Source organism: Grus americana, chromosome 1 (genome assembly GCF_028858705.1).
Source record: "Grus americana isolate bGruAme1 chromosome 1, bGruAme1.mat, whole genome shotgun sequence".
Taxonomy (NCBI): Eukaryota; Metazoa; Chordata; class Aves; order Gruiformes; family Gruidae; genus Grus; species Grus americana.
In genome coordinates, this window is record NC_072852.1 from 127,983,655 (window position 1) to 128,002,955 (window position 19,301).

General features: G+C 38.3%; 1 protein-coding gene across 7 annotated transcripts in view; it reads left to right on the top strand.

Moving 5' to 3' along the window:
• Nucleotides 1-19,301, top strand: part of DMD (dystrophin) — a 1,313,294-nt gene that overhangs the window by 976,069 nt on the left and 317,924 nt on the right. The gene's annotated exons all lie outside the window — the stretch shown is intronic.

Genomic DNA, 19,301 nt, shown 5'->3' on the forward strand with positions numbered 1-19,301 from the left:
TTAGAATGATTTATAAAGAAACCAGAATTGTCAGTGGAACCTAAAGAAATTGTGCACCTGATTTTAATTTCCTTGAGTGCTCATTACCCAATTCCTTTGAAATTCTTTCGTTAGACAATCTTAAAATCATAAATCTTAATTAAAATAATAGGACAGCCTTTGGAGACCTCTTAGTGTAGAATACAAAGCCTATCTTTTTCCTTATGAGAAAATTGGGGAGGGTTTTATAGACAATGTGGTCTCTTGACTTTGTGTTTCACTGTATGCCTATTTCTGAAGTGCAGGGGCTGTATGATCATTGTTAGACTTTGCTGTAGGATTGATGTTCAGGGATACTGTGGTGGGTTGACCCTGGCTGGAGACCAGGTGCCCACCAGAGCCGCTCTCTCACTCCCCTCATTCACTGACAGGGGAGAAAAGGCATAACGAAATGCTTGTGGGTCGAGATAAGGACAGGGAGAGATCACTCACTAATTGTTGTCACGAGCAAAACAGACCGAACTTAGAGAGGAAATTCATCTAATTTATTACCAAGCAAAACAGAGTAGAGGAATGAGAAATAAAATCAAATCTTAAAACACCTCCCCCCACCCCTCCCATCTTCCTGGGCTCAACTTCACTCCCGGCTTCAACCTTCCCCCCCTCAGCGGCACAGGGGGACGGGGAATGGGGGTTACGGTCAGTTCATCTCACGGTGTTTCTGCCGCTTCTTCATCCTCAGCGGGAGGACTCCTCTCATCGTTCCCCTGCTCCAGCGTGGGGTCCCTCTCACAGGAGACAGTCCTCCATGAACTTCTCCAATGTGAGTCTCTCCCATGGGCTACAGTCCTTCACAAGCGTGGGTCTCTTCCATGGGGCGCAGACCTTCAGGAGCAAACTGCTCCAGCGTGGGTCCCCCATGGGGTCACAAGTCCTGCCAGCAAACCTGCCCTGGCGTGGGCTCCTCTCTCCATGGATCCACAGGTCCTGCCAGGAACTTGCTCCAGCGTGGGCTTCCCACAGGCCACAGCCTCCTTCAGGTGTCTCCACCTGCTCCGGCATGGGGTCCTCCACGGGCTGCAGGTGGAATCTCTACACCCCCTCATCCTTCCTCCATGGGCTGCAGGGGGACAGCCTGCTTCACCATGGTCTTCACCATGGGCTGCAGGGGGATCTCTGCTCCGGCGCCTGGAGCACCTCCTCCCCCTCCATCTGCACTGACCTTGGTGTCTGCAGAGTTTCTTACATCTTCTCACTCCTCTCTCCGGCTGCAAAAGCTCTCTCTCTCTAAGTGTTTTTCTTCTTCTTAAATATGTTATCACAGAGGCGCTGATTGGCTTGGCCTTGGCCAGCGGCGGGCCCGTCTTGGAGCCGGCTGGCATTGGCTCTGTCAGACACAGGGGGAGCTTCCAGCAGCTTCTCACAGAAGCCACCCCTGTAGCCCCCCCACTACCAAAACCTTGCCACGCAAACCCAACACAGATACTGTTTAACAATATATAGGGTAAATGATTCTTCAGTCCATTTTGAATGATGGGTAAATAGCCATTTCAGTTACCATTTTCAACTTTCTCTCCTAATGCCATTGCATAATGAGACTTTTTCACTGTAATTATTGTTTCCAGCACAAAAAATGTATAAATAGCAGATTTTTTTTTTTTTTAGTACTGTCTCAGAAAGAAAAAGAATGAACAGCAGGACTCATTTTCAGTTCCCTGTACATGAAAAGAATTGTAACGGATTGTTAAAAATAATGTGAAAACAAGCACTTTTTCATACTACTCAAAAGAAAATGATGATCTTTTGCTTTTAATGTTTTGCTACTGATTTTTTTCCTTGGAGACATTCTGACTTCCTTTCAATCAGTCTCTGTATTTTTTTCCTTTCTTTTCCAAATCTATTTGAATTTTCCCTGTGAGATATGCACTGTGAGGAAGGTGACACAGCATAGAGGATTCCAGTTCCTGTAGGAGTTGTCCACGGCACACTGTTCCTGGGCAGCACCCTGCTGTCTGCCTGTCTGCTAGTATTCCGGTTAGGGAAAGAAAAAGAAAAAAATTGAATTGGGAAGAGATTTATTGAAATAATTTAGAAATAACTGCTAAGCAGCATAAAGGTTAAATGTTAGAACTAGGTTTTAGTTCTTATTTTATGGTTTGCACTGAAGTAAAGTAAGCTCAGGTAGTAAAAGATGGGAATAACTACACAGCATTTTCTCAGAGCAATTTCTTCCTATTATGTTTGATAAGAGCTTTTTTTTTTTTTTTAAAGACTTTCAGATGAAGTCAAGTGTCCACATCAAAGTGGAAAGCTACCTGTAATGAGAAATTCAGTGAGAAATGTAAGATTTAACAGACACAGTCACAGTTCTGTCCCCTTTAATGCCAGCCTTCCTGGAAAGTACCCTGTTATCCTGAAATACTACAATGTACTTTTTAATATTTGTTAATATTCAGTTTTCTCTCTCAGTTAAATTATCTCATTTGTCTTAAATATCTTTTAAAAATGCAGACATTTGTGTATGTCTGTCCATCTGTGATTTGATGAGGAAATCTAGGATATGTGTGGAGAGTGATCCAAGTTAAAAACTGCAACTTTTTAAATCCAGTAATTCTTAATGTTTAAACTTCACTTTCTTAGTTTGATATGATTTAATGCAAGCAACTCTGTCACTTAAAAATAATGACAAAAACCCCCACCAAAACATTATTTAAAATGAAGCTCTCCATGATAGAAATCTGGTTAAATTTGCAGTCCTATCCTTGCAGTTATGCAAAAGAAGGGAGTAGCATTTTGAAACATATTAACTGAATTCCATTTTACAATTCAGAGAAAACTCAGTGCTTTGGAATTGCTTGTAAAAACGTAGAAATGTTAGTTTTATTATTTTAATAGGGGAATGGAAGAAGCAAGAGCAAATGAGAAATAAATAAGGTATATATCAAGACTGTGTGTGTACACAATTTTACAGGACAAGGGAAAAAAGAAAAAGGTCTTCCCAGATATTTTTGGTCTACTTTTACAAATCGTATGTCACTGACCATAATATGTACAAAAAGGGGAAAAAAAAATATTAATTCAGAACATACTTGAAATGTTGCTGGTTTACATACCCACTTTCTCTGAAAAAGTAGGATTATAACTAACAAATCATACATTTAATTTGATTTAATTTTCTGCAGTATTCTCATTTACCCTTTAATACCCATAAGTTTTGGTTACCCATATACTATGGAGATTTGTTACATGATTTCTTAGGGAAGAAGCCTGTAAACTGGGCAGGGCAGGGATCCTGTCTTCCTATCTCTTTACAAATTATTTAGATACTGTTGATTCTATTGAAAAAAAAAAAACCAAAACCGAACACGCTTTACTTGTTTTGATCATATTTCAGCTGCAATACAAATTCTTGGCATATCTCACTGAGCAATGACAAAATCATTTGTAATTCTTATTCTGAGAGACAAAATTGGGGCAGATTGTAACAAAAGTGATTGCATGTTTCTTGCTACTGAAATGTTAGACATGTTATCTCAGATTTCCAAACCATTTAACCATTTGGCTGTCAAAGAGCAGACTGTTATCTCTTTTGGCATTAATCTTCCTGCAACGGCTACTTTGGAGCACAGTTTCAAAATGACAACATGCACAATGCATTATAATTATGTCCCTGTCAGGAATAAGAACTGCAGAAAGATTTCTTGAACTTAAGTCTTGTGTCTTTGCATCTGTGGGAATTAAAAATATCCTTTTAAGGTATATATATATAAGGTATGCTTCCAAAAGTATTGCATGGGATTCACAAGATTTTTTAAGTGGCGACAAAATGCAAAATCATATGTATGCATAATATGAGGGGAACACTCGGTGTAAATTCAATCAAGAATGAAATGCTATTACGTGCAAACACCTCCTGGGCTTGTGCAGAGGTAATGGAGCATGGGAAATAGATAAAGTGACAGCCAAGAGAGGAAGATATGTGACTTTCCTTACAACTTTGTTTAATAAAGCTCTCAGCATACATTGTGGATTTAATGTGTTGTTTTGTCTCCATCCAAATCATCTTAGTTTTTATTCCATGCATTTTGTAGACTGTAATTTGGTGATAATGGCTTTTTTGCACAGTTCAGGAGTGATGAACAGGAATAACAAGTCAGTTAATAAGAGGATGTGCACGTCTTTCCCAGTACAGAGCTCTGTATTTGAGTGGGTCAGGAAGAAAGTCATATTTTGCTTCTAAGAAACGTCACTAAGGATGCAGTACTGAATATTTAGGGACAATAAATATGAGAAGGCTGATTTTAAAGCAGCCTGTGTAAGAGCCAGGTGAAAAGACTTACATGTTTTTCAGCCTTTCCTTAATTGTTACAAGCTTATTACTAGTTTGAAACATGCTTTACGGAATCTGTAGTTCTTGAAGTTTGTCTTGCGCTTTATCATTAGATTCAGTCGTTTTGATCTGTGTTGTTATCTTCCAAGCCATACTGCCTGAGTGAGGAGCAGGTTTGTATCGCGCTGCCTGAGAAGGGCTGCAGCTGCAACGTGATTCAAGGAGTTAGGACGTGGTCTCTGTTTCCCCCTTGCTCCACTTGGGAGCAATCTGTTCAGGCACAGAAAAGTTATGGCCTTTTACTCCCTAGAGGGAGATGCAGTTGGATTCTCAGATGAACTGTTTGTGTTGCCTCAACCTTGTCAACTTTTTCAGATTTTTTCTCTTTCCACTGGAAAATTGTAATGACTAAATAATTGGAATATGATGCAGGCATGGAATGCATTTTAATATGTATCATGTTTACTAATTTTTTTTTTTATTCCTTGATTTAGATAAAAGTCAAGTGTTTGGAGACTCTTCCTAGCAGTAGCTAGAAAAGATATTATGTATTAGTAACATTAATAATATATTATGCCAACATAGTAACAAATCAAACCCTTTTCCTGTTTACTACTGAAAGAGGATCTATTTATAACACTACAGACTTCCCTATAATTTAGAAAAAGAATGAAACGTCTTTCATAGGATTTGGCATGAATTTGGATGAGGACAACATTACTCTTAACAAATATTTTTGGTCTCACATAACTCTGTATTTGCCAGAGATCTCTCAGTGGTTTAGGTCGCAGAATTGCTATTTTATAGACCTACAATAAATGAAGGAATAACTAGGTTTATAAACGGGACTAAAATTGGGTCTCACCACACTTGAGAACATAAGAAAAGCTTTACTGGGTCAAAGCAGTGTTCTGTCTAGCCCAGCAATGTGTCTGTAGCGGTGACATTAGGGCAGGTTGGGCAGGGAGAATGTACCCGCCTGGCTGCTTTCTGCAGACTCTTCCCCTCATACTGCCCCCACCCCTGGCATCCATAGCTGTTGGACTGGGGATGTCAGGAGACACATCACTGCCTATTCCTCGTAGCATCTATTTTTCAGCCTATTGTCCATCGAGTTGTCTAATCCCTCTCAGAAAATGTTGATTCTATTGGCCCTCAAACCTCCTGTGGCCGCAAGCTCTAGATGCTTATTACCTGCTATGAAAAGAAATAATTTCTTTTTAGCTGTTCTGAACCAGTTTCCACTACAAGAATGCAGCATACTCCTCTTCACTCTTTTCTGTCTTTCAACCAAATATACATTCAGGAGAGAACCTTTCTTTCTATGTAATGTTGCCAGGTTTATTAAAAATCTTTTCTGAGGGACTTTCTAAAAAATATTGTATATATGTATGTATCTTACCCGCACCAAATCATCCTTCTCTGCATGCTTGTTGACTTCTTTAAAGAAGCCCAGGACTCCCTTTAACAAAAAGCTACGGCAGCTCTTTCCAAGCAAATGACACATGTTGTTAATTTTATTCCTCAGAGTGGTTTTACCAACCTCTACCATGTAGGGAAGGCAGGCATACAGACCAGCAGTTGCCAGGATCTGGGAGCCCAGTTTGAGGATCGTAATGCTAGAGCAGTATGATCGAAGCCTTGTACTACGGTCACATCTCCTGCCTTCACAGCCTCTTTGATATCCCTCTTCATGGGCAGTTTGTGCTACTCCTGATTACAAAGTCATCTTGCTCTTCAGACCTGGAATATAAATTCTGGGTTAGTTAGTGAGATTAGGTAATCAATCCAATTTTTTTTTCTAAGTACTTTTTGATACATAATACTATCCCAACACCCACATAGGCTTTCTTTCCTGTATATTTTTCATCCATATGTTACAGTGCACACCTAACTATCATTCTGCCACCAAACTTCTGAGAAACCTGATATGTCACTTAACGTAAAACAGGCTCCTTATAGCCTAGCTGAGAAATTGAGACTAGCAGTTTTCAGCAGAATTAAAAATAGAGAAAAGGAAATGCTACCCTTACATTTGGCACTGTCTTTCCATAAAAATATCATACTATGAGAACCTACAATGACAGAGAGGCCAATTTCAATAGCAGTAAGCTAACTCAGAAGAAGAAACCATTTAGTAAGTGTTGTTCTTATTATAGTCAGTCAGTCTGCAGATACTGTTTCTCATTCTCCCTTTTTTGTTTTTCTCCATTGTTTTCAAGTAATCAAAATAAAAGTTGAAAAAGTATTAGCTATAGGAAATGCACATGATCATGTTTTTATGCAAACCGACACTTAAAGTTCTGTAAAAAATGATGCTATACATTAGCATAGGGCTCTGTCTTATTCTCCATGCTGCTTTTTATAGAGTTATTTTTTTCACAAAGGAATGATAGATATAATAAACAGGACTTGAAGGAGATTTGAAAGTCTGTGCAGTCCAGATTTTTGCCTCAGGCAGGATCCAACTATACTTAAATAATTTCTGACCAATTTCTGTCTAACCTGCTCTTTAAGTCAAGATTTTATTTTTGTAGCTTTGCAGAATTTTTTTCCCCACTGCTTTGCAATCCTTGCAGTTCAAAAGATGTTTGTCTCCAACCTTAATATCCCCTGCTGCAATTTAAGCTAATTATGTCACCACAATGGAAATTGAGAACAGTTTACTCTCTCTCAGTAATAACCTCATGTAACTGAGGGCTGATACTTAACTTCAGTTCAATCTTCTCTAGACTAAATGAATCCCGCTTTTTAAAATTTCTATCCTTATTTCTAGACTTCTGACCATCTGTCCAGTCATTTGCAACCCATTCCTATGTTCATCCAGTTTATTCAGCTAGTTATTTTAGTGCTTTGCACTTATTGAATTGAATTCTCAGGTTTTTTGAGACCACTTTCAATTGGGTTCCTCTTCTCAAGTGCTTGCCGCTGGTTCAGTTTTGCATGGTTGTGAATGTAATAAATCTACCCTCTATTCCATCAACCAAGCAATTAATGAAAATTAATATTAGTCATAGTACAAATCTGTATGTAGCTTCACTTGATATTTCCTTCCCATATAGTACCTTCAAGTTATGTTTTTCCATCAGTTTAATTTCCATTTAAATCAAAATTTCCTAGCTTGCTTGTGGTAGCATCACATGGGCAGTATCAGAAGCCTTGCTAAGGTCATCAGTCACAACTTCTACCTGTTTTCCATTATTGGTAAATCTTACAGCTCCAGATGAAAGGAAATTCAGGTTATTATTTACTCCTGATAAATGGTTGGCTGGCACTTATTATTTTTAACCCTGCTCACAGATTGTTTAGTCATATCTTCTAGAACCGAGCTCAGAATAATTCACCTAAAATTTCCTGGGTAGTTTTCTATCCCTCTTTTAAAAGCGAATTATATTCATCCATTTCAGGTTCTCAAATATAACTGCTAATGCCTATGAGATTGCCTGAGCAAGTTCCCCAGTATTATAGCTGAAATTCATGAGTTGTCACATCACAATTCATAGCGAGCTAGATAAGCGCGGTGTAATACCAATAACAAAATTGGCGTTGTTTGTTTATTGTCTTTCACACAGAGACCTTCTGCCTTGAAGCTGTTAGCATAAGGATTAGTGCTAGAACAAACTTTTTTTCAGACTATCACTTCAAAAGTTTCAGCGACTGTTTTATTCTATTTGGGAAAAATGTGACAAAATAAGATTACAAACTTTAGAGTATCTGCAAAAATAATCTCCATCTTATATAACATTGCAGAAGAGAAATGAGCAATAGGTTTGGAACTCTTGTTGCCAATAGGGGGATACCAAAGACCGTGGATAATAGTACAAAAAGCTATGTAGGCTGTCTGTGAGGGGTTGTATTCCTTAACTGAATATTATCCACTGTTTCGTATTACCTGTATATATATGTGTGTATACATATACACATTTCAGATACCTCTCTGGTAGAAGATGTAGCAAAGAACAACAACAAAATCATCAGATAGCTAGAAGGATTGGTGAGAGCAAGTTCTAAGCAATACCCTGGCTAAGCAGTGACTTAGAAGTTAAAATAGTGAACAAATATTTGAAAATATTTTTCCAATAGGAAAAGTAGGAAATATGCGCAAGATTAAGTTATGAACAATCAGTACAGGTATCCTCAGGCTGTTCCATGAAGTTGATCCACAATTGCTGTGCCTTTAAAAAAAAAAAAAATTATATGGAATATGCAACAATGAAGACTTGACTCTGACCTCTTTCTGTCTTGCGCGCATACATATACACAGATGCTAGTAGTACTGCAATATTGTGGAGGTGCCTTGATTACAGATAGGCTCACTGCAGCTGTTTTAAATGAGATAAAGCTGGGGAGCAGATGCAGGAACAGGTAAGTCGTTTGCATTCAGTCAGTTGAGACTCATCAGGTCTCATTAACTCAGGCTGTTCCTGAAAGGCGCCGTACTGCTGAGCTGGCCCCAGAAATTACACAACTGTGTTCACATAGTGCTTTGTGTGCATTAGTTAAGTCTCTCTGACCTAAGCTAGTTCTTTACTGAATCAGCTGCAGTGCCTCTGCCTCATGTTGTACTTAATACAGAATTGAGGTTAAATCATCCATAGGTAATTGAGGATTGACTGCCTTTCTGGAGTGCACAGCTCAAATATCAGTTAGCTCCTCTCTTGCATATCACTGCTTTTCCCATACCTCCACCCCCTCCCTCTCCCATCCCTATCCTGCTGTTCACTCTCATTCCTGTTTTCCCATCCTTCATGCGCTTGCCTTCATGCACTTGTGCTTGTGCTCGGCCTGAAGCATTCGCCTGTCTCAGACAGGTGAGCTGGTGGACACGGTGCAGCTGCAGCTAAGCAGTTGTGTAGGAAGGAAGCTGGGTAGGTGCAGCTGGCCAGGAACTGCTGTGCCCTCTGCCAGGGAACGTATGTCCAGCTTGCAGTGGTATGCTGGGGTCTGGGCACCTTGTGATGAGCTCTTGGGTCAGTGCTGTTGTGGCAGTTGCTGGTGGGGTTTTTTTTGTTTGGTTGGTTGGTTGGTTTTTTGTGTGTTCAGTGTGAGTAATGAGTATGATCATGCTTTGTGGCTATTTAGGGTTTGAGTGATTGTTAATCTGTGGATAGAGCTTCAATTTGGAGGTAATTCAATAAGCATGCCCTCAGCCAGAAATTCTGTGCAATTGTGCACTTGTATAGAAATCTCCTATAATGTATCTCTTATGTGACTTAGTTGTTTTATGGTAGGGAACAGTCCTCCAGGAGCGTAACTCATATGATCTGATTTCCATATGCAATGTCTCTCATGCTGTAGAAGATGGTTTGAAACATTTTCCTTTGATCTACAGCGACATTAGAAAGCAATAAACCATCAAGCCTCAAGAGAGCTACCTTGGCATACATGGTGAATCAGTTATAATTCTTTGTTATCTCTTAATGCCTGCACATCTGCATCAGTGAGTAATTAAAGTTTGAAAGGAAGCTAAAATTTTACAAACTGATTAAGATCTTTGCAGTTTTTCAGAACTATGTTTGGTTTGAGGTTTTTGTTTTGTTTTGAAGAAATATAGGGGTCATACTCAAAGAAGTTAAAACAACCTCATTTACACAATAATCTACACCTGGAATACAGAGTAAGAAAAAAATGATGACAATGATATCACAGCAGTTATTCCTCTGTCAGGAATTTGTTTTTTTAAAAAAAAAAAAGGTAAAAATTCTGATCACACATCTTCTCTATTACCGCTGTCGTAATACTGTCCTACACAGCCGCTATTGGTGTTGCACTTCTTTGGCGTTCTCTCTCGGCATCACTCAAATAAAAATGACAAACTCTAGATGCCTATACACCGACAACTGTTGTCCTCCATTCCCCATGTACCCGTCTTCAGTAAAGCAACCCAGCCATTTTGCATTTCCTTTGCCAGCTTGCTCCTGTTGCTTTTTGTTAGAGCTGTGTCCGTGGTATTTTTGTCTTCTGAACTTCCTGGCATACGGCACAGACTGCGAGCAAAAGGAGGGTCGCGGGACTAAGCTGGCATAGGGGCCTCAGCGCCACTGCTGCACCAACTAGAAATGAGCAGCCAGTGGTGCCTCCGTGGCCCGTACCAGCCTTTCCGAGAAAGCAGCTGATACAGACTATTAGGACATGCTGAGGTATAGCTCCTAAACTTGTCAGTGCTTCAGTGTTTTGTTTTGGTTTTAACCAGAATATATTATGCTGTCATGGATAAATAAACTGATGTTGCTTTTAGCTGGTTCGTCAGGCCTAAAAGATAATGGCATCTGTTCTGTCTTATGTGTAATATTTCTCTTTTATTTCTTATCACAGTTGTTTATTCCTGTTTTTACGATCCTCAGCCCATGTTTCTAGAGAGTTCTTCAAATCCCTTGGAAAATGGCTACAATTTACATCTTTGCATTTTCTAATGCTCAGAGTGAAGGTATTTAGAAGGGTACTCTGGAGGGATAAAGTACAAGCAACAGAAATAGTAGCTTCCTAAACTCAGTTTTCTTTTGTTAATAATTAATAGCTGACAAAACAAAAACATAAAAAAAAAAAAAAAGAAAATGTTTGCCTTCAAATGTAGCTCTCAGGAAAACTATATCTTACATTTTTGTCTGGGTGGAAAAAGCCACTGTAAAGAAGTGTATCTGCATATGTGTACGTGATAATTGTCAAGAGAAGAGAAGGAATAAGGTCAGAAAGTTGATTAAGAAAAAATTGCCAAGTTAGATACATTTTTCAGCAGCATAGGCTGTAACATACCTCCCAGTTTTGCAGGCTGGTATTTGCAAAAAGCCAGTGACCTCAGTCTGGAGTCCTTCCAGGATTTAGCTCTTGAAGAACTGCTTGTCACAACGTAGCAATACACTCATTTCCATAGGGAGACACAAATCATTAATTTTAAAAAATGTAACACATTTGGAAGCTCTTGTTTCCACCTCCCAATATGGCTTTTCAGTTGAAATGACTTTGTTATGGAGACAGGGAGGGGGAGAGCCGGAGACAGGGTCCAGATGCATTTTAACAGCTTCCTGGTTAATTTGGGTTTGCCATCCCTGGAGAACTGACTGCATCAATCCTTAGCTTATCCTCTATATGGTATGACATTTTCTTGCACCTTGCTAGTTTAGTGAGTAAAAAGTGAAAATAACACAGATCAGATAAGGCCAAATTTTCAGGTATGTTAAACTTGAAAATGATTACTCCAGAATTTTATATATATGTCTATTGTGTCGATGTCAAATTCATGTCAAATTGTGTGTCAATATGAGTAAGATATAGAAATGCCTTATTGGCATGGAAAAAAATTAACGGTCAGTGAAAAGCTGAATAACCGATAAAGATGAAAGTTTTTTACTAGTGAGTTGTTAGCAGCCAGTGCCGTAAGCCCTTGGGTTTAGGAAGTGGGGTCTGTGAATTTAAAAAAAAAAAAAAAAAAACCAAAAACACCTTTCATGTTGAAAAACAGCACTATAAAAATGGATGATATACATTCATCCAATCTTCAGAGTTATTTTTTAGCCATGACTGACACTCTTATGGAACTGCATCTAGTGAATTTCTGAATACGGTCAGAATTTTTAATGCAAAGCAATGTATAATATAGTTTGTTATATAGCTAAAGGCCCATCTTTTGTAGTACAAGGGAGAACAAGTATATGAGAACAGTCTAGGTAAAACCTGGAGACAAGCTTATTTCTTTCTGGAACTGTGGAAGTACTTTGCCTGTAAAATATTCATGCTTGACAAAACATAACAGGAACTAAGTGTAAATAAAAATATAGTGGAAGAGACAGTTTTACACCTATTTTCATTCTTTTATCCTGGGAAAAAGTTCAGTGGCTAAAACCCAAGTTTCTCTAAAGTAAGTGAATTACAGCAACAAAACAATATTTTGCAATGGACAGAAAAACTCTGTGGAAAAATGTCAGTATTTCAAAACTGCTTTACAAAGATAATTTGTCTTTTAATGGTGCAGTTTATTCTAAGGTTATTTTTATTTTGCCAGGAACATTTATTATATTCATAAGTGGGTTGTAATAGTATCCCAAGAAATCCTCCTCCTCTGTTTTGACCAGACTGCTGTACTCAAGCTCATTACCCCTCAGGCCTCAGTCTTCAGTTACAGAACAGAAGTTGGAGGAAGGCCATTAATTTTGAAATTTATTTTCCTTGGGTTCCGTCTTTGTTATTGCAAAGACTACTGCAAAATCAGTGTCTATATCTATATATACTTATATATAGCCATGTGTGTATACATAAATACGCATATAAAGCAAATTACTAGTTTCTACTTTTATTATAGTAGTGTCATTCAACTTACCAGTGATTCTTACTTTTTTATTTATATCAGATATATTTCTGAAACCTTCATTCAGATAATAAAACTGTACTTTCTGAAAAAGAAAAATGCTAATTTCTCTTCCACTGAAGTAGAATTCTGTGGCTCCTCTGCAAGCTACTAATAAATGTCTGCACCTTCTGCCTCAAGCAATGGTTACAGATGAAATACATTAACTGTTCATAGTAAGAGTTCCCCTTGTCTGAACAAGAAATAGCTCCAGTTTTATGCTTAACTTTATGCTTAAACACTGCTCTCAGTCAGAAATTGATTAAATATATTTAAATTACATGATATCTGTGTGAGGGAAGGGGAACCAAGTAGGACTGATACTGATTTGAGGAAACAGGTGTTGAAAATTCATCTCAGGTAGGCTGGCATTATAGAGGAGTTGAAATTCAGTTCAAAATGCATTTTTAATTTCTCATAGTTTCATAGATTTCAAGGTCAGAAACAATGGATATGATCATATACTATTTATGAAACCATAATCAATGGGATTTTACATAGGAGTTCCTCTGCCTGCTTTTCAAAATTGTGTCTGTTTAAAAAAAAAATAAATCATATTATCTTGATTTACACAATACTATTAATTAAGAATCTCTTACATTCTTTAGTCATCTGCTCGGATTTTTAAATAGACTCACTACCGAGAATTTACATCTTTTCTCTTTGAACATCACTGTCTTCCATTTCCAGCCAATATATGTTTTTAACACTGTTTCCATAATTAATAATTACTGTGTTATCAGAAAACTGTCTTCCATGGCCCGTAACGTCAGCAAATTTACCCTCTGCAGAAAGCTGTACTGATCAAGGGGTGGCAGCATAAAATGACAAAAAAGTCCAAAATGAGGCATAATCGCATAACGTAGGTGCCTGTCTCCCAGCCTTGACACCCCTGCCCAGCTCAGCTGGTGCCTAGCTCTACAGCAGGGCTGTTTGCTGCGCTCCTTCGGTTTGGCTTTTGTCCGTGAATAGCAGCTCTTCCAACCTGCTCTGCAGAAATTTAAAATCCAGTACCCATCCTCAGCGTAAGCCCTCCTCCACCTGCCACCCGTGAACATGTGCTTTAATCTGCCAGGTGTTCTCCATCAGCATATTGAAAGGGTATTCACTGGAAATGCAGGAGGAAGAGCTGCTGCCTTTTTCTTTTCCTTTGTACATTTTCAGTGGATAAGGCATCCATCCAGGCAGTGAGTCACCTGCTTTCAGCGCCTGCCTTATCTTCCACTTTTCAGAAATGTCCCTTACACCAGGCTGTTCTGGTCAGTGTTAGTCTATGCCTGCTCTGGCACCATTGCTCAGAAAAGAGTTGAGCAGTCCCAGGGTAGGAAAGAGAAACCAAGGACCTGGCCCTTGTCACCAGGACACGCATCACCTGCAACAAGACAAGGAGTATTTGTGTATTTCTGCCGCTCACGCGGTGGCTAGGCATCCTTCCACACAGCCTACGTGTGGCCAAGTTCCCTCCTGAGGCTTCAGCCCTGCACCTGCTTTTCACACTGCAAAATAACTGGGGGACCTAACTCAACTACAGCTCCTGCTTTAGCTACATGGAGTGATACTCAAGTGCGCAGCACTTACATCTGTTTCTCAACCTACCCCGTAGGTCTTACTTCATTAAGAGCAAATTATATTTTTTGAGTGTTACATATGGTATTTTCAAAAGACTGGTATCTCCGTGACGCTACCGAGGCAAGATGGTGTTAATAATTTACTAACTCCTGCTGGCAATTGAGAATTTGAGATTTCCCCTTGGAAATCAGTTATAAAGGTAAGTCTTGCCCAGGCCAAACTTTTACTAATCCATTTTTACAGTACACCACTGTTTTGTCTTCATAATCTCCACAGTCTTTTAAATGAAATATTTTTTCCTGAACTTGTATACACTTCCTTCCTTCACTGTTAATGAAATATGAACACCATCAGATTTTTTCAGGTTTCTACCTTTCCCTTCTGTGCTATTGTTGGTCTTAATTAAGTACATAGCTACTGAAATATGAAGGAATAAAAACTAGAAGTAAACCAAGAAAATACAACAAAACAAAGCAACAAAAATGAAAGGCAGAGGTATAGTTCTAGGAGTAAAATCCTTCTGAATATGCCAGAAAGGTTTAGGTACCAAAACTAAGCTTGTTACTTTGTAGTGTTCTCATCTTTCAGATTGACAATTATATGAATAAACATAAGGATCCAAGTTAGTAGATTTAGGCTAAAGTTATTCCAGAGTTATCCCAACATATCTATCAGATGTGGTAAATAAGAAACTCCTCACACACACACACACCACCCCCCCTCACTCTACGATCTAAACCACATTAAATTCACTGTAAGAAACAATTGATATAACAGCTTTTGTTTAAAGCAAACCCAAACAAAACAGATGAAATCCTCTTTCTTTTTACCTTATTCTTGAGAAAAATATCTAGTGTCATAAGGTACTAAAGAAAAACTTATCTGGCAAATGATGCTGTGCCAATCCATTTTATTCTTCTTAATTGTTATTCACTTGCTATTACTGGAGAAAACTTCCAGTAAAAGTAATCAAAGATTTCCAGAGGCTCTAGCAGAAACTGAGGAAGTCATTCTGTGGGTTTTTTTCAGAGCATAAAATTGATTCAGGCTAATCTTTTTCCTATAAAATTGGATAATTTGGGGAGCATCTTTAGTCAAGCTGTTAGTTTTCCTTCTCCATGAAAATATGTTAATTTTCTTAAATTTAAAAAAAGAGTAGCTAAAAATACCTACTTATTTTGCTTATATTCATTATATAATATTATGTCTACTCAATACTGTTTTATGGAAGGTAAACATATCTTCTATGTAAAAATGTGGCAAGGTAAAAAATGTAGAATTTGCTTTTGAAGTGCATTGAGAAGTAGATTTTCACTGGATCAGTCTCAGATAAAAGGAGTTCACTACCACCATCATCTGAAAAAAACAGTAAAGAAAAAAATTAAAGCTGCAGCTTTGAGAAACAGAACAGCTGTCCTTGGTTTTCGTGGTAATATGCATTTGTAAGTGCAATGGAAAAATCCTTAATGCGAAAACAGTTAGTTACATAGGACAAATAAAATAGGAACTTTTACAAATTCACATTCCACAAATGGTAACTATGTGCTGAGAAACTTTGGTTCTGCTGACTAATACAGAAACTGAGGAAGCTCTGTAGCTCCTAACACTGGTTCCCATCCGTTATGTTATTTAGTGTGACTGCCTGAAAGGACATGAGATATCCTGGAACAGTTTTGCCTGATTGTTTAGGTGCTCATACTTTATTGCAAACAAAAGCAGTATCGAACAGCCACATTGTATGGGTCACAAGGCTGTAATCTCATACACAGTTCATGTATACTCAGATTTACTCTTAGAGCTGTAATCCTGTTTCAGTCTTGAGTGCTTGCACATGATTTATCACTGTGTTCTTCTAGTTGAATGGATCTCATTATAGCCAAACACCTAAATCATTAAATGTTGTTCCAGTTGTTACAGATACATCTTTAGCTTTATTCCTTTTTTTTTTTTCCTGACAATGGCTATAATAGAGTGAATTCCTTCTATCTGAGAATGATTCATTCACAAACCATGTTAAGCTGTAATCTTTTCCTTGTCTCCTCTCCGTCTTCTCTCCATCCATCCTGTCCACTAGATGGACTCCAGGGCAGTCCATCAAGACATCTCAGTTAGAATGAGCAAGCTGCTGATGGTTTGACCCTCTTCCTAGATATGCACCATATGTGCAGAATAGCATAGACAGCATGTTTCCTGTGCAGTGTCCCTCTGTTCGGTGCCTGTTTTCCCATAGATGGTGTCTGAGATAGTTGCCAGTGTTCATCAATTTTGAACATGTTACTATGCATTAGTATAAAATTTATGCAGTCTGTCCAAAAAAAAATATCTGGGGATACATAGTAGCTAAGCTTCCCAAACTACTTAGCATTCCTGAAGACTGTTTTTTTTGTTTACTGGTTATCCAGGAAAAGTTGGTAATTCAACCACTTTTCCTACAGTCCTTCCTCACTCCGTGTATTGTAGTGTAAGGTGCCACAGTAGCTGTTAAGAACAAGTTAAATTCATTTTTCAGATGCTTATTTTTATTATAGCATTCTTAAAATGCCTTTGAAGTTGCAGGTTCTTTGAACCATGCGGGCAACTTGCGTCCTTTCTGTAGCTTAAACACATCTTTTCTATGATACCAGCATAAAAGGGAGGTACTGAGTTACAGGTTAGCTCAGTAAAAACATGCCATTGTGATTGCCACTAAACACACAGACAAACTTTGCAAAGATTTTGGAAATCTTTGCCCCCTTTTATATATTATTTTTCTCCTGAAAAGGAGTCGGTTCAGAAAATCCAGGTTTACCAAAGTAAGGTTTCTCTTGTCTCATTGAGCACCTTTGGTCATTTCCTTCATCTTGGGTTGGTATAAATTGATCTCCTCGTGACAGAATTTTTCTTCTTTATTTTTGGCAACAAGTAATGGATGGTATGAATGTTTTAAATGAGTATGAAATGTCTACAGCGTTATTAGTTCATATCACGTATCTAAATGCAGTCTTATTTAACTTCACATCCAGTTAGCTGCCTCTGCCCTGCAGAGGATTGGAGATCCCTCTACGAGAGAGCTTATGCATTGCATCCTTATGTCTCTGCAGCCGATTTTCCTAGTCTGAAAATCTTTTCAGCTGCAGACTGAACTTTTGTTTGCTTCCACCTTTTTATTTCTAAGCCCAGGGCACATCCTGCCTTGCTGGACCTGCTTCAAATCATATTACCTTTGTGTTGTAACCTACGTGTATGCTACCTTTTTCCTAGTGTCGGTACCCAATTTGGTGGTCTGTGAGGAGGGCAAAAAAACATCTCAGTGGACCTTGACTGACTTTTAGCCTCTCAGAAAGTTTCGTTCTTGTACCTTACTTGTGACTCTGATCCATGCTGCATGTACTTTTCCTTGCAGTACCCCATTTGTGGATTAGGAGAAAGGCATCTGCCTCCTGAAGTTCTGAAGCAGTATAGTTGATTTCCTCGTGAACTCAGATTTTTAAACTTTTTTCTCTTCTACAGTTCAGTCGCCTTTCCTTGGAGATCTTGCAGTACCTGTTCCCAAAGGCCTTATCTATAGACAAATGGGGAGCAGGGGAGGAAGAGGGGGGTGGTGAGACTTATCCCAGCTCCAGCCTTCACCGTCACCTTGCATTGCTGGGCACAGCATGGAGATTCAAATTAAGTACTCCCCATTCTGCTTGGTTTGGTTAGCGTACATCAACAGCATGTTGCACTTTTCACTGTCGTAATTTCCTAATATGAACCGGAATTCATAAGTTGTAAAGGAATAGTCCTGAGACATTTACAATGCCACCAACATAATTTGTTGAGTGGCTATCACAAAAAGCATACAGAAAGTTCTGTGATGCTTTTTCATGCATCTAGTGAGACACCTGATAAGCTGTTACTGGTGGCTTTCCCATAGCATCACTGATGGAGTTGATATATTCACTAAGATAGTGGTGAGAGCTACTCAGGCAGTTTTTGAGTGGGCCCTAAGTGGACAAAAAAATATCTGCTTATGAAAACTTAAGCTGCATAAATCAGGCAAAATCAAATCATAGTGTCTAGTCTATTAATGTTTTGATTTCTCTGACAGGTACCAATCAGCGAGCAACACTGCTCAATAGTAGGTCCAGATCTTCTTATTTTCCTAAAATTATATGTGCTTTGGAGGGAAAACACGAAACAGCTAATAGCCAAAACAAAAGTTGTTTTAAAAAGAAAACTCCACTGCATTATATGACTTTCATTATTTTGTAATTTTATGTTTAATAGAGAGAGTATGCAAATGTTCATTTTCTCTCATATTCCCTTCCTGCTTAGTGAAAAGAAAACAAATTCAAATTATGCTTGGGAGGAATAACTTAACAAAGCCAATTTTATTATGCAGATGAGTTGTAGGTGTTGCATATCTGCATTTTCTGAAATTGTTAGCAAGCTTTTTTCCAAAGCTTTCTCTCTTTCTAGGTGTGTATATAACACATTATATTTAGAGAACCAACCAGCCTTAAGAAACTCAGTAGTTTTAAGTAAAAGTTGTCATGGCTATTCATTTTGCTCAGTAAGTAATTGCTTATTTTTTTGTTTAAGGTGTAGAGTTTAAAGTTTTTCAAAAGATGAGCGAATAATTTCCTCAACAACCGTTTAATGGAATTATGCTTTTTCTAAGAATATCACGGTGAGTTTGGAGGAGTGAATAGGTTCATAAGAAAAAAAAAAGTATCTTCCTTCTCTCTTACATTCCCACATTAATTGTTCAATTGTGCTCTTGTGGTCCACTGGTTCATTTCATTAAACAAGATTGGGGATGGGCCAAAACGAACCATCCCAAACAGTTGGGAAGTTTTAGTCTTCAGCCCTGGCTTGTTTATGACAAAATGGTGCTTCCAGTTTGCTCTTAATATGGAAGATCTGCTCAAAATCTCCTTTTTCATCAAACATCATATTATGGATCACTCTTTGTTTGCTTTCTTACCTAGTAAAAAAAAAAAAAGTATAAAATAGATAGCAAAATATATTTGGTAGCATGTAAATACACATGAAGACATGGTAGGCGTTACCACTACAGAGGAGTTAAACACTAAAAAGGAATTACAGGATCTACTTTAC